Source organism: Schistocerca gregaria, chromosome 9 (assembly GCF_023897955.1).
Source record: "Schistocerca gregaria isolate iqSchGreg1 chromosome 9, iqSchGreg1.2, whole genome shotgun sequence".
Classification (NCBI taxonomy): Eukaryota; Metazoa; Arthropoda; class Insecta; order Orthoptera; family Acrididae; genus Schistocerca; species Schistocerca gregaria.
The window spans coordinates 62,146,880-62,160,547 of record NC_064928.1 but is presented as its reverse complement, the minus strand read 5'-3'; positions in this window follow the sequence as shown (position 1 = coordinate 62,160,547).

The window sequence follows — 13,668 nt, the reverse complement described above, 5'->3', positions numbered from 1 at the left end:
AGTCGGCTGCTACTGGTGTTGCTGGTTGTGACTGCTGACAACAGATGCCGTAGCAATCAATTCATTGAGTGAATTGTATGTTTTGGGACAGTCTGTCTCTGACATGCAAGCACAGGTGATATAGGTGCGAACACAGGAAGCTTGCAGCCCCTCGCTGCCTGCAGACACAGAGCAGCCACACTAGGAGAGCGGCCTAAGCCGTAGGCGAAATGTGCTCATTCGCTTTGGCGCGACGTCGAACTATAAATAAGGCTGCCACTAGCGTGAGCGTCGTGTAAAGTCGGAAAAGTCGGCTGCATGGGTGATTGCCAAGTTTAGGGAGCGTTTCGGAGTATGATCAGTGCAATGGAGACACGGAAACTTGTTGTGGCCCAGTGTTTTGCAGTTGGACGACAAGAGTGGTACACAGTAGCAAAGAGCGAGGCACTGAGATGGCATGAACAATGGAGTGCACAATGGGGCTCGAGATGTGCTTGTTATCTCAGGTGCTGTGTGATTGTCGACAAGGAGTGAAATGGACCAATTTGTGACCGCCCTTTCAATTTAAGACGTTAAAAACAGACGGAATTTGCATTCGTAATACCAGAGCATCGAAACTACTTGGAACTCTTGTGTATATGAACGAGTCCGCGCCTTTGTACTCTGGTACCTTCGCCGCTACAAACCAACCAACCATCGTGTCCGTGCACATCAGAGTCGCAAAGAATGGAGAATAGGCAGGCGTTGTTGTGTGTGCAGCCGTAGCTCAGTTGGCTGATCGTTCGCTTAGTGTGTGAAAGGTCTCGGGTTCAAGCCCCGGCGCATCCATGTTTTGTGGTCAGTGCATGGTAAGTGTTGGTCGCGGCGAACCTAAAGGCACGCAAGAAGTTGCAAAACCAGCGTCACAGACTGATATGATGTGTACTGACATAAGGAGAGCAAGATGTAAGTGTGGGGACCGGCTGTTATCGAGGTGTCATCGAGTGCAGATCTGTCTAAGGTATCAAGGCTTAACGTCATTGAAGTCTAGAGAGTGGACAACACGTTCGTCATACTCAGAGCGATGTCCGAACTCTATTTTCGACGTTATGCGTGCCACTTTCATTGTGGCCAACTACGATTCGATACAGAATGCACGAAACCTGAAAGACACCCTCACTGATACATAGAGAGTAGGATTTGTCTGCGGAATAATGGGAGTGCAAGGATCTGTGACGTTGATATGACTGTATGTAGCACTATTAGTCACCGGGGGCGTGGGCGTAGCTCAGATGGTAGAGCGCTCGGTTGGCGTGCAGGAGGTACTGGGATCGATACCCAGCGCCTCCAGAATTTTTAACACACCTACATTCGCACCTTGCCATGCAAGTGGAATAATTCACTACTAGTTGAGGTGTCTAGGCAGATACAAGCGAACGATTAGCATCCACAATTGGCAAGCGTGCTTTTATTCGTGCGCAGGAAGCACCCTCCTCCCACACCTACACTTAATTTAGAAACAGTACAAGTGTTCCCATAATATTCTCAAGCCTACGTCGGAAAGATATGCCTTTTGCCGACTTCACGTAAATCCCACTGCACGTTCCCATTCTTTGCGTGCAGTCGGCTGCTACTGGTGTTGCTGGTTGTGACTGCTGACAACAGATGCCGTAGCAATCAATTCATTGAGTGAATTGTATGTTTTGGGACAGTCTGTCTCTGACATGCAAGCACAGGTGTTATAGGTGCGAACACAGGAAGCTTGCAGCCCCTCGCTGCCTGCAGACACAGAGCAGCCACACTAGGAGAGCGGCCTAAGCCGTAGGCGAAATGTGCTCATTCGCTTTGGCGCGACGTCGAACTATAAATAAGGCTGCCACTAGCGTGAGCGTTGCGTGAGCGTCGTGTAAAGTCGGAAAAGTCGGCTGCATGGGTGATTGCCAAGTTTAGGGAGCGTTTCGGAGTATGATCAGTGCAATGGAGACGCGGAAACTTGTTGTGGCCCAGTGTTTTGCAGTTGGACGACAAGAGTGGTACACAGTAGCAAAGAGCGAGGCACTGAGATGGCATGAACAATGGAGTGCACAATGGGGCTCGAGATGTGCTTGTTATCTCAGGTGCTGTGTGATTGTCGACAAGGAGTGAAATGGACCAATTTGTGACCGCCCGTTCAATTTAAGACGTTAAAAACAGACGGAATTTGCATTCGTAATACCAGAGCATCGAAACTACTTGGAACTCTTGTGTATATGAACGTGTCCGCGCCTTTGTACTCTGGTACCTTCGCCGCTACAAACCAACCAACCATCGTGTCCGTGCACATCAGAGTCGCAAAGAATGGAGAATAGGCAGGCGTTGTTGTGTGTGCAGCCGTAGCTCAGTTGGCTGATCGTTCGCTTAGTGTGTGAAAGGTCTCGGGTTCAAGCCCCGGCGCATCCATGTTTTGTGGTCAGTGCATGGTAAGTGTTGGTCGCGGCGAACCTAAAGGCACGCAAGAAGTTGCAAAACCAGCGTCACAGACTGATATGATGTGTACTGACATAAGGAGAGCAAGATGTAAGTGTGGGGACCGGCTGTTATCGAGGTGTCATCGAGTGCAGATCTGTCTAAGGTATCAAGGCTAAACGTCATTGAAGTCTAGAGAGTGGACAACACGTTCGTCATACTCAGAGCGATGTCCGAACTCTATTTTCGACGTTATGAGTGCAACTTTCATTGTGGCCAACTACGATTCGATACAGAATGCACGAAACCTGAAAGACACCCTCACTGATACATAGAGAGTAGGATTTGTCTGCGGAATAATGGGAGTGCAAGGATCTGTGACGTTGATATGACTGTATGTAGCACTATTAGTCACTGGGGGCGTGGGCGTAGCTCAGATGGTAGAGCGCTCGGTTGGCGTGCGAGAGGTACTGGGATCGATACCCAGCGCCTCCAGAATTTTTAACACACCTACATTCGCACCTTGCCATGCAAGTGGAATAATTCACTACTAGTTGAGGTGTCTAGGCAGATACAAGCGAACGATTAGCATCCACAATTGGCAAGCGTGCTTTTATTCGTGCGCAGGAAGCACCCTCCTCCCACACCTACACTTAATTTAGAAACAGTACAAGTGTTCCCATAATATTCTCAAGCCTACGTCGGAAAGATATGCCTTTTGCCGACTTCACGTAAATCCCACTGCACGTTCCCATTCTTTGCGTGCAGTCGGCTGCTACTGGTGTTGCTGGTTGTGACTGCTGACAACAGATGCCGTAGCAATCAATTCATTGAGTGAATTGTATGTTTTGGGACAGTCTGTCTCTGACATGCAAGCACAGGTGATATAGGTGCGAACACAGGAAGCTTGCAGCCCCTCGCTGCCTGCAGACACAGAGCAGCCACACTAGGAGAGCGGCCTAAGCCGTAGGCGAAATGTGCTCATTCGCTTTGGCGCGACGTCGAACTATAAATAAGGCTGCCACTAGCGTGAGCGTCGTGTAAAGTCGGAAAAGTCGGCTGCATGGGTGATTGCCAAGTTTAGGGAGCGTTTCGGAGTATGATCAGTGCAATGGAGATGCGGAAACTTGTTGTGGCCCAGTGTTTTGCAGTTGGACGACAAGAGTGGTACACAGTAGCAAAGAGCGAGGCACTGAGATGGCATGAACAATGGAGTGCACAATGGGGCTCGAGATGTGCTTGTTATTTCAGGTGCGGTGTGATTGTCGACAAGGAGTGAAATGGACCAATTTGTGACCGCCCTTTCAATTTAAGACGTTAAAAACAGACGGAATTTGCATTCGTAATACCAGAGCATCGAAACTACTTGGAACTCTTGTGTATATGAACGTGTCCGCGCCTTTGTACTCTGGTACCTTCGCCGCTACAAACCAACCAACCATCGTGTCCGTGCACATCAGAGTCGCAAAGAATGGAGAATAGGCAGGCGTTGTTGTGTGTGCAGCCGTAGCTCAGTTGGCTGATCGTTCGCTTAGTGTGTGAAAGGTCTCGGGTTCAAGCCCCGGCGCATCCATGTTTTGTGGTCAGTGCATGGTAAGTGTTGGTCGCGGCGAACCTAAAGGCACGCAAGAAGTTGCAAAACCAGCGTCACAGACTGATATGATGTGTACTGACATAAGGAGAGCAAGATGTAAGTGTGGGGACCGGCTGTTATCGAGGTGTCATCGAGTGCAGATCTGTCTAAGGTATCAAGGCTTAACGTCATTGAAGTCTAGAGAGTGGACAACACGTTCGTCATACTCAGAGCGATGTCCGAACTCTATTTTCGACGTTATGAGTGCAACTTTCATTGTGGCCAACTACGATTCGATACAGAATGCACGAAACCTGAAAGACACCCTCACTGATACATAGAGAGTAGGATTTGTCTGCGGAATAATGGGAGTGCAAGGATCTGTGACGTTGATATGACTGTATGTAGCACTATTAGTAACCGGGGCGTGGGCGTAGCTCAGATGGTAGAGCGCTCGGTTGGCGTGCGAGAGGTACTGGGATCGATACCCAGCGCCTCCAGAATTTTTAACACACCTACATTCGCACCTTGCCATGCAAGTGGAATAATTCACTACTAGTTGAGGTGTCTAGGCAGATACAAGCGAACGATTAGCATCCACAATTGACAAGCGTGCTTTTATTCGTGCGCAGGAAGCACCCTCCTCCCACACCTACACTTAATTTAGAAACAGTACAAGTGTTCCCATAATATTCTCAAGCCTACGTCGGAAAGATATGCCTTTTGCCGACTTCACGTAAATCCCACTGCACGTTCCCATTCTTTGCGTGCAGTCGGCTGCTACTGGTGTTGCTGGTTGTGACTGCTGACAACAGATGCCGTAGCAATCAATTCATTGAGTGAATTGTATGTTTTGGGACAGTCTGTCTCTGACATGCAAGCACAGGTGATATAGGTGCGAACACAGGAAGCTTGCAGCCCCTCGCTGCCTGCAGACACAGAGCAGCCACACTAGGAGAGCGGCCTAAGCCGTAGGCGAAATGTGCTCATTCGCTTTGGCGCGACGTCGAACTATAAATAAGGCTGCCACTAGCGTGAGCGTTGCGTGAGCGTCGTGTAAAGTCGGAAAAGTCGGCTGCATGGGTGATTGCCAAGTTTAGGGAGCGTTTCGGAGTATGATCAGTGCAATGGAGATGCGGAAACTTGTTGTGGCCCAGTGTTTTGCAGTTGGACGACAAGAGTGGTACACAGTAGCAAAGAGCGAGGCACTGAGATGGCATGAACAATGGAGTGCACAATGGGGCTCGACATGTGCTTGTTATTTCAGGTGCGGTGTGATTGTCGACAAGGAGTGAAATGGACCAATTTGTGACCGCCCTTTCAATTTAAGACGTTAAAAACAGACGGAATTTGCATTCGTAATACCAGAGCATCGAAACTACTTGGAACTCTTGTGTATATGAACGTGTCCGCGCCTTTGTACTCTGGTACCTTCGCCGCTACAAACCAACCAACCATCGTGTCCGTGCACATCAGAGTCGCAAAGAATGGAGAATAGGCAGGCGTTGTTGTGTGTGCAGCCGTAGCTCAGTTGGCTGATCGTTCGCTTAGTGTGTGAAAGGTCTCGTGTTCAAGCCCCGGCGCATCCATGTTTTGTGGTCAGTGCATGGTAAGTGTTGGTCGCGGCGAACCTAAAGGCACGCAAGAAGTTGCAAAACCAGCGTCACAGACTGATATGATGTGTACTGACATAAGGAGAGCAAGATGTAAGTGTGGGGACCGGCTGTTATCGAGGTGTCATCGAGTGCAGATCTGTCTAAGGTATCAAGGCTTAACGTCATTGAAGTCTAGAGAGTGGACAACACGTTCGTCATACTCAGAGCGATGTCCGAACTCTATTTTCGACGTTATGGGTGCAACTTTCATTGTGGCCAACTACGATTCGATACAGAATGCACGAAACCTGAAAGACACCCTCACTGATACATAGAGAGTAGGATTTGTCTGCGGAATAATGGGAGTGCAAGGATCTGTGACGTTGATATGACTGTATGTAGCACTATTAGTCACCGGGGGCGTCGGCGTAGCTCAGATGGTAGAGCGCTCGGTTGGCGTGCGAGAGGTACTGGGATCGATACCCAGCGCCTCCAGAATTTTTAACACACCTACATTCGCACCTTGCCATGCAAGTGGAATAATTCACTACTAGTTGAGGTGTCTAGGCAGATACAAGCGAACGATTAGCATCCACAATTGGCAAGCGTGCTTTTATTCGTGCGCAGGAAGCACCCTCCTCCCACACCTACCCTTAATTTAGAAACAGTACAAGTGTTCCCATAATATTCTCAAGCCTACGTCGGAAAGATATGCCTTTTGCCGAGTTCACGTAAATCCCACTGCACGTTCCCATTCTTTGCGTGCAGTCGGCTGCTACTGGTGTTGCTGGTTGTGACTGCTGACAACAGATGCCGTAGCAATCAATTCATTGAGTGAATTGTATGTTTTGGGACAGTCTGTCTCTGACATGCAAGCACAGGTGATATAGGTGCGAACACAGGAAGCTTGCAGCCCCTCGCTGCCTGCAGACACAGAGCAGCCACACTAGGAGAGCGGCCTAAGCCGTAGGCGAAATGTGCTCATTCGCTTTGGCGCGACGTCGAACTATAAATAAGGCTGCCACTAGCGTGAGCGTCGTGTAAAGTCGGAAAAGTCGGCTGCATGGGTGATTGCCAAGTTTAGGGAGCGTTTCGGAGTATGATCAGTGCAATGGAGACGCGGAAACTTGTTGTGGCCCAGTGTTTTGCAGTTGGACGACAAGAGTGGTACACAGTAGCAAAGAGCGAGGCACTGAGATGGCATGAACAATGGAGTGCACAATGGGGCTCGAGATGTGCTTGTTATCTCAGGTGCTGTGTGATTGTCGACAAGGAGTGAAATGGACCAATTTGTGACCGCCCGTTCAATTTAAGACGTTAAAAACATACGGAATTTGCATTCGTAATACCAGAGCATCGAAACTACTTGGAACTCTTGTGTATATGAACGTGTCCGCGCCTTTGTACTCTGGTACCTTCGCCGCTACAAACCAACCAACCATCGTGTCCGTGCACATCAGAGTCGCAAAGAATGGAGAATAGGCAGGCGTTATTGTGTGTGCAGCCGTAGCTCAGTTGGCTGATCGTTCGCTTAGTGTGTGAAAGGTCTCGGGTTCAAGCCCCGGCGCATCCTTGTTTTGTGGTCAGTGCATGGTAAGTGTTGGTCGCGGCGAACCTAAAGGCACGCAAGAAGTTGCAAAACCAGCGTCACAGACTGATATGATGTGTACTGACATAAGGAGAGCAAGATGTAAGTGTGGTGACCGGCTGTTATCGAGGTGTCATCGAGTGCAGATCTGTCTAAGGTATCAAGGCTTAACGTCATTGAAGTCTAGAGAGTGGACAACACGTTCGTCATACTCAGAGCGATGTCCGAACTCTATTTTCGACGTTATGAGTTCAACTTTCATTGTGGCCAACTACGATTCGATACAGAATGCACGAAACCTGAAAGACACCCTCACTGATACATAGAGAGTAGGATTTGTCTGCGGAATAATGGGAGTGCAAGGATCTGTGACGTAGATATGACTGTATGTAGCACTATTAGTCACTGGGGGCGTGGGCGTAGCTCAGATGGTAGAGCGCTCGGTTGGCGTGCGAGAGGTACTGGCATCGATACCCAGCGCCTCCAGAATTTTTAACACACCTACATTCGCACCTTGCCATGCAAGTGGAATAATTCACTACTAGTTGAGGTGTCTAGGCAGATACAAGCGAACGATTAGTATCCACAATTGGCAAGCGTGCTTTTATTCGTGCGCAGGAAGCACCCTCCTCCCACACCTACACTTAATTTAGAAACAGTACAAGTGTTCCCATAATATTCTCAAGCCTACGTCGGAAAGATATGCCTTTTGCCGACTTCACGTAAATCCCACTGCACGTTCCCATTCTTTGCGTGCAGTCGGCTGCTACTGGTGTTGCTGGTTGTGACTGCTGACAACAGATGCCGTAGCAATCAATTCATTGAGTGAATTGTATGTTTTGGGACAGTCTGTCTCTGACATGCAAGCACAGGTGATATAGGTGCGAACACAGGAAGCTTGCAGCCCCTCGCTGCCTGCAGACACAGAGCAGCCACACTAGGAGAGCGGCCTAAGCCGTAGGCGAAATGTGCTCATTCGCTTTGGCGCGACGTCGAACTATAAATAAGACTGCCACTAGCGTGAGCGTCGTGTAAAGTCGGAAAAGTCGGCTGCATGGGTGATTGCCAAGTTTAGGGAGCGTTTCGGAGTATGATCAGTGCAATGGAGACACGGAAACTTGTTGTGGCCCAGTGTTTTGCAGTTGGACGACAAGAGTGGTACACAGTAGCAAAGAGCGAGGCACTGAGATGGCATGAACAATGGAGTGCACAATGGGGCTCGAGATGTGCTTGTTATCTCAGGTGCTGTGTGATTGTCGACAAGGAGTGAAATGGACCAATTTGTGACCGCCCTTTCAATTTAAGACGTTAAAAACAGACGGAATTTGCATTCGTAATACCAGAGCATCGAAACTACTTGGAACTCTTGTGTATATGAACGTGTCCGCGCCTTTGTACTCTGGTACCTTCGCCGCTACAAACCAACCAAACATCGTGTCCGTGCACATCAGAGTCGCAAAGAATGGAGAATAGGCAGGCTTTGTCGTGTGTGCAGCCGTAGCTCAGTTGGCTGATCGTTCGCTTAGTGTGTGAAAGGTCTCGGGTTCAAGCCCCGGCGCATCCATGTTTTGTGGTCAGTGCATGGTAAGTGTTGGTCGCGGCGAACCTAAAGGCACGCAAGAAGTTGCAAAACCAGCGTCACAGACTGATATGATGTGTACTGACATAAGGAGAGCAAGATGTAAGTGTGGGGACCGGCTGTTATCGAGGTGTCATCGAGTGCAGATCTGTCTAAGGTATCAAGGCTTAACGTCATTGAAGTCTAGAGAGTGGACAACACGTTCGTCATACTCAGAGCGATGTCCGAACTCTATTTTCGACGTTATGCGTGCCACTTTCATTGTGGCCAACTACGATTCGATACAGAATGCACGAAACCTGAAAGACACCCTCACTGATACATAGAGAGTAGGATTTGTCTGCGGAATAATGGGAGTGCAAGGATCTGTGACGTTGATATGACTGTATGTAGCACTATTAGTCGCCGGGGGCGTGGGCGTAGCTCAGATGGTAGAGCGCTCGGTTGGCGTGCGAGAGGTACTGTGATCGATACCCAGCGCCTCCAGAATTTTTAACACACCTACATTCGCACCTTGCCATGCAAGTGGAATAATTCACTACTAGTTGAGGTGTCTAGGCAGATACAAGCGAACGATTAGCATCCACAATTGGCAAGCGTGCTTTTATTCGTGTGCAGGAAGCACCCTCCTCCCACACCTACACTTAATTTAGAAACAGTACAAGTGTTCCCATAATATTCTCAAGCCTACGTCGGAAAGATATGCCTTTTGCCGACTTCACGTAAATCCCACTGCACGTTCCCATTCTTTGCGTGCAGTCGGCTGCTACTGGTGTTGCTGGTTGTGACTGCTGATAACAGATGCCGTAGCAATCAATTCATTGAGTGAATTGTATGTTTTGGGACAGTCTGTCTCTGACATGCAAGCACAGGTGATATAGGTGCGAACACAGGAAGCTTGCAGCCCCTCGCTGCCTGCAGACACAGAGCAGCCACACTAGGAGAGCGGCCTAAGCCGTAGGCGAAATGTGCTCATTCGCTTTGGCGCGACGTCGAACTATAAATAAGGCTGCCACTAGCGTGAGCGTTGCGTGAGCGTCGTGTAAAGTCGGAAAAGTCGGCTGCATGGGTGATTGCCAAGTTTAGGGAGCGTTTCGGAGTATGATCAGTGCAATGGAGACACGGAAACTTGTTGTGGCCCAGTGTTTTGCAGTTGGACGACAAGAGTGGTACACAGTAGCAAAGAGCGAGGCACTGAGATGGCATGAACAATGGAGTGCACAATGGGGCTCGAGATGTGCTTGTTATCTCAGGTGCTGTGTGATTGTCGACAAGGAGTGAAATGGACCAATTTGTGACCGCCCTTTCAATTTAAGACGTTAAAAACAGACGGAATTTGCATTCGTAATACCAGAGCATCGAAACTACTTGGAACTCTTGTGTATATGAACGTGTCCGCGCCTTTGTACTCTGGTACCTTCGCCGCTACAAACCAACCAACCATCGTGTCCGTGCACATCAGAGTCGCAAAGAATGGAGAATAGGCAGGCGTTGTTGTGTGTGCAGCTGTAGCTCAGTTGGCTGATCGTTCGCTTAGTGTGTGAAAGGTCTCGGGTTCAAGCCCCGGCGCATCCATGTTTTGTGGTCAGTGCATGGTAAGTGTTGGTCGCGGCGAACCTAAAGGCACGCAAGAAGTTGCAAAACCAGCGTCACAGACTGATATGATGTGTACTGACATAAGGAGAGCAAGATGTAAGTGTGGGGACCGGCTGTTATCGAGGTGTCATCGAGTGCAGATCTGTCTAAGGTATCAAGGCTTAACGTCATTGAAGTCTAGAGAGTGGACAACACGTTCGTCATACTCAGAGCGATGTCCGAACTCTATTTTCGACGTTATGCGTGCAACTTTCATTGTGGCCAACTACGATTCGATACAGAATGCACGAAACCTGAAAGACACCCTCACTGATACATAGAGAGTAGGATTGGTCTGCGGAATAATGGGAGTGCAAGGATCTGTGACGTTGATATGACTGTATGTAGCACTATTAGTCACCGGGGGTGTGGGCGTTGCTCAGATGGTAGAGCGCTCGGTTGGCGTGCGAGAGGTACTGGGATCGATACCCAGCGCCTCCAGAATTTTTAACACACCTACATTCGCACCTTGCCCTGCAAGTGGAATAATTCACTACTAGTTGAGGTGTCTAGGCAGATACAAGCGAACGATTAGCATCCACAATTGGCAAGCGTGCTTTTATTCGTGCGCAGGAAGCACCCTCCTCCCACACCTACACTTAATTTAGAAACAGTACAAGTGTTCCCATAATATTCTCAAGCCTACGTCGGAAAGATATGCCTTTTGCCGACTTCACGTAAATCCCACTGCACGTTCCCATTCTTTGCGTGCAGTCGGCTGCTACTGGTGTTGCTGGTTGTGACTGCTGATAACAGATGCCGTAGCAATCAATTCATGGAGTGAATTGTATGTTTTGGGATAGTCTGTCTCTGACATGCAAGCACAGGTGATATAGGTGCGAACACAGGAAGCTTGCAGCCCCTCGCTGCCTGCAGACACAGAGCAGCCACACTAGGAGAGCGGCCTAAGCCGTAGGCGAAATGTGCTCATTCGCTTTGGCGCGACGTCGAACTATAAATAAGGCTGCCACTAGCGTGAGCGTCATTCTTCGGCGGACCTCGGAAGAGTTCCGCCCTTCGATACCTTGCAGAGTACTGCTACGTATCGAAGTGTTAGGGCTTCGCAGAAGTCGCCGTCGCAGTCGCAGTCGCAGTCGCAGTCGCAGTCGCAGTTCCGGAACCGCCAGCAGCAGCAGCAGCAGCAGCAGCAGTTTCCAGTGCCGCCAGTTTTGCAGTAGCAGTCGTCGCCGGACCCAGCCGCAGCTTCCGGACCCAGCCGCCGCCGCCGCCGCCGCCGCCGCAGCTTCCGGCCCCCGCCGCCGCCGCCGCCGCCGCCGCCGCCAGGACCCAGTGCTTCGTCTTCCTCTCCTGCTTTCGTTGTCGTCGCTATTCTCGTCTTCGTCTTTGCCTTCATCCTTTCGCTCCTCGACGTCTCTCATCTGTCATCTGTAATCTGTTCCTGACTTTGTCCCTTGTCTGTCCCCATTCTTCTTTTCTGTGCTTCCAGTTTTCCTTACTGCCATCATGACCACCCCCACCACCACCGCCACTACCACCGCCATCGTCTATACGACGCCCTCCCTCGCTACCACTACTCTTACTTGGTGTGCTCAGTCGCCCCCGTCCTACTATATCCCGCCCCTCCTCACCCTTCCCACCCCAGCTCCCTTTGTCGCCCCATCCCCTGCTCCTTCTCCCCAAGCCTCCACACACGACCCCTTTCCCCCACTCCCCCACACCACTCATGCGGCCCCTGCCAGGGTTGTGTCTCGTCGGGCTACGACCCATGCCGCACCATCGCCGGCGCCAGCACCACCACCTGCAGCAGCGCCACAACCAGCAGCAGCACCAACAGCAGCACCAACAGCAGCACCAGCACCAGCACCGACACCGGGACCTGCCGCTTCCCGTCATCTCCCCGTCACTCCTGTGCCCCACACCTCCTCCCATCCTGTCCCCGCTGTTAAGCGTCCCAGTGGCACCCCCGCCTCCTCTGCACCCAAGAAGTCCCAGCATCTTCCCCCTCCCCCACCCCTAGATGCCATGGATGTCTCCCCTCCAGCCCCCTCTACTTCCTCTTCTAACTCCCCCTCCTACAAGTATCTCCTCTCCCGTCCTGATCCCTCTCTCCTGGAGGCCCGCAACCTGACCTTGCTCCTCCGCCAATACTTCCCTGCAGCCCCCATCTCCCTTCTTACCCCCCGTAGGGACTCTGTCTTGATCACCTCCCCAAGCCCTACCCTACACTCCGACATCCTCTCCCGAATTCCTCTCACCCGATTTGGACCTAATGCCTCCCTTGCCCCTGCTCCTTCCCCTTCCTCCCCCCGTCAACCCCAACCCCCACGTCGCCCGCCGACCCTCACCGCCGTGATCACTCGGCTTAGCCCGACGATCACGGAGGAAGAGGTGCTGGCGGAGTTGAAGGCCCACCCGTACCTGGAGGTGCGAGCTGTTCGCCGCATTTTCAACTCTGCGGGCCCCACTCGCCTTATGCGAGTTTTCTCCGAACACGCTCCCTCCATCGACCATCTCCTTAAGGAGGGTGCCCTCCTCTTCCACCGCCGGTATAAGGTTGACCCCTCCCGCTCCCCACCACAATCCATTCGCTGCCATAGGTGTCTGCGTTATAACGCACACCCAACATCAGAGTGCCGCGAGGCCCCAGTCTGCCCGCATTGTAAGCAAGCGCACTTCCTCCGGCAGTGCCCCAACCTTCAGTCTCCTCCCTCCTGCAATACCTGCAACCTCCAACACCCTACCTACTCCCAGAAATGCAAGGCTCGACCTCCTCCGTCCGCTCCTGAACTCACTGTTCCTCTCCGCCCTTTGGATGACCCCACCCCTCCTGGCAATTCCCTCCGTCCTCCCCCCACCGCAGAGGACATCATCAGGTTCGTCACAATAGTGCTCCAGAACGTCCATCCCTTTCAGCGTCCCCACACCCTCCACCAGATTTCCCTCGCTGCCCGTTCCGTGTTCCACCTCAACACCTACGCCACCTATTCCCACAACCAGGCCCATTTCACCTTCTCCCGTCTCGACACCCTCGTTTAAATTCCCATTATGGCACGACAGCACCGTATCCTGTTCAATAACATCCGCTCCCTTCCCACCAACAAGCACCTCCTTATGCATACCCTTACGACCCACCGTGTGGATGCCTTCCTTCTGAACGAAACCTTTCTTCAGCCCCACCACACCGTCCACACCTCGCCCTACCTCCTTCACCGGTCTGACAATCCACTCCAGATAGCGCGTGGCGGAGTTGCCATTGGCCACCACCGCCAGATCCCTGTCCGGCTCCAACCCCTCCTTCCTGACCCCACAGAACACTTGATCCTTAGTCTCTTCT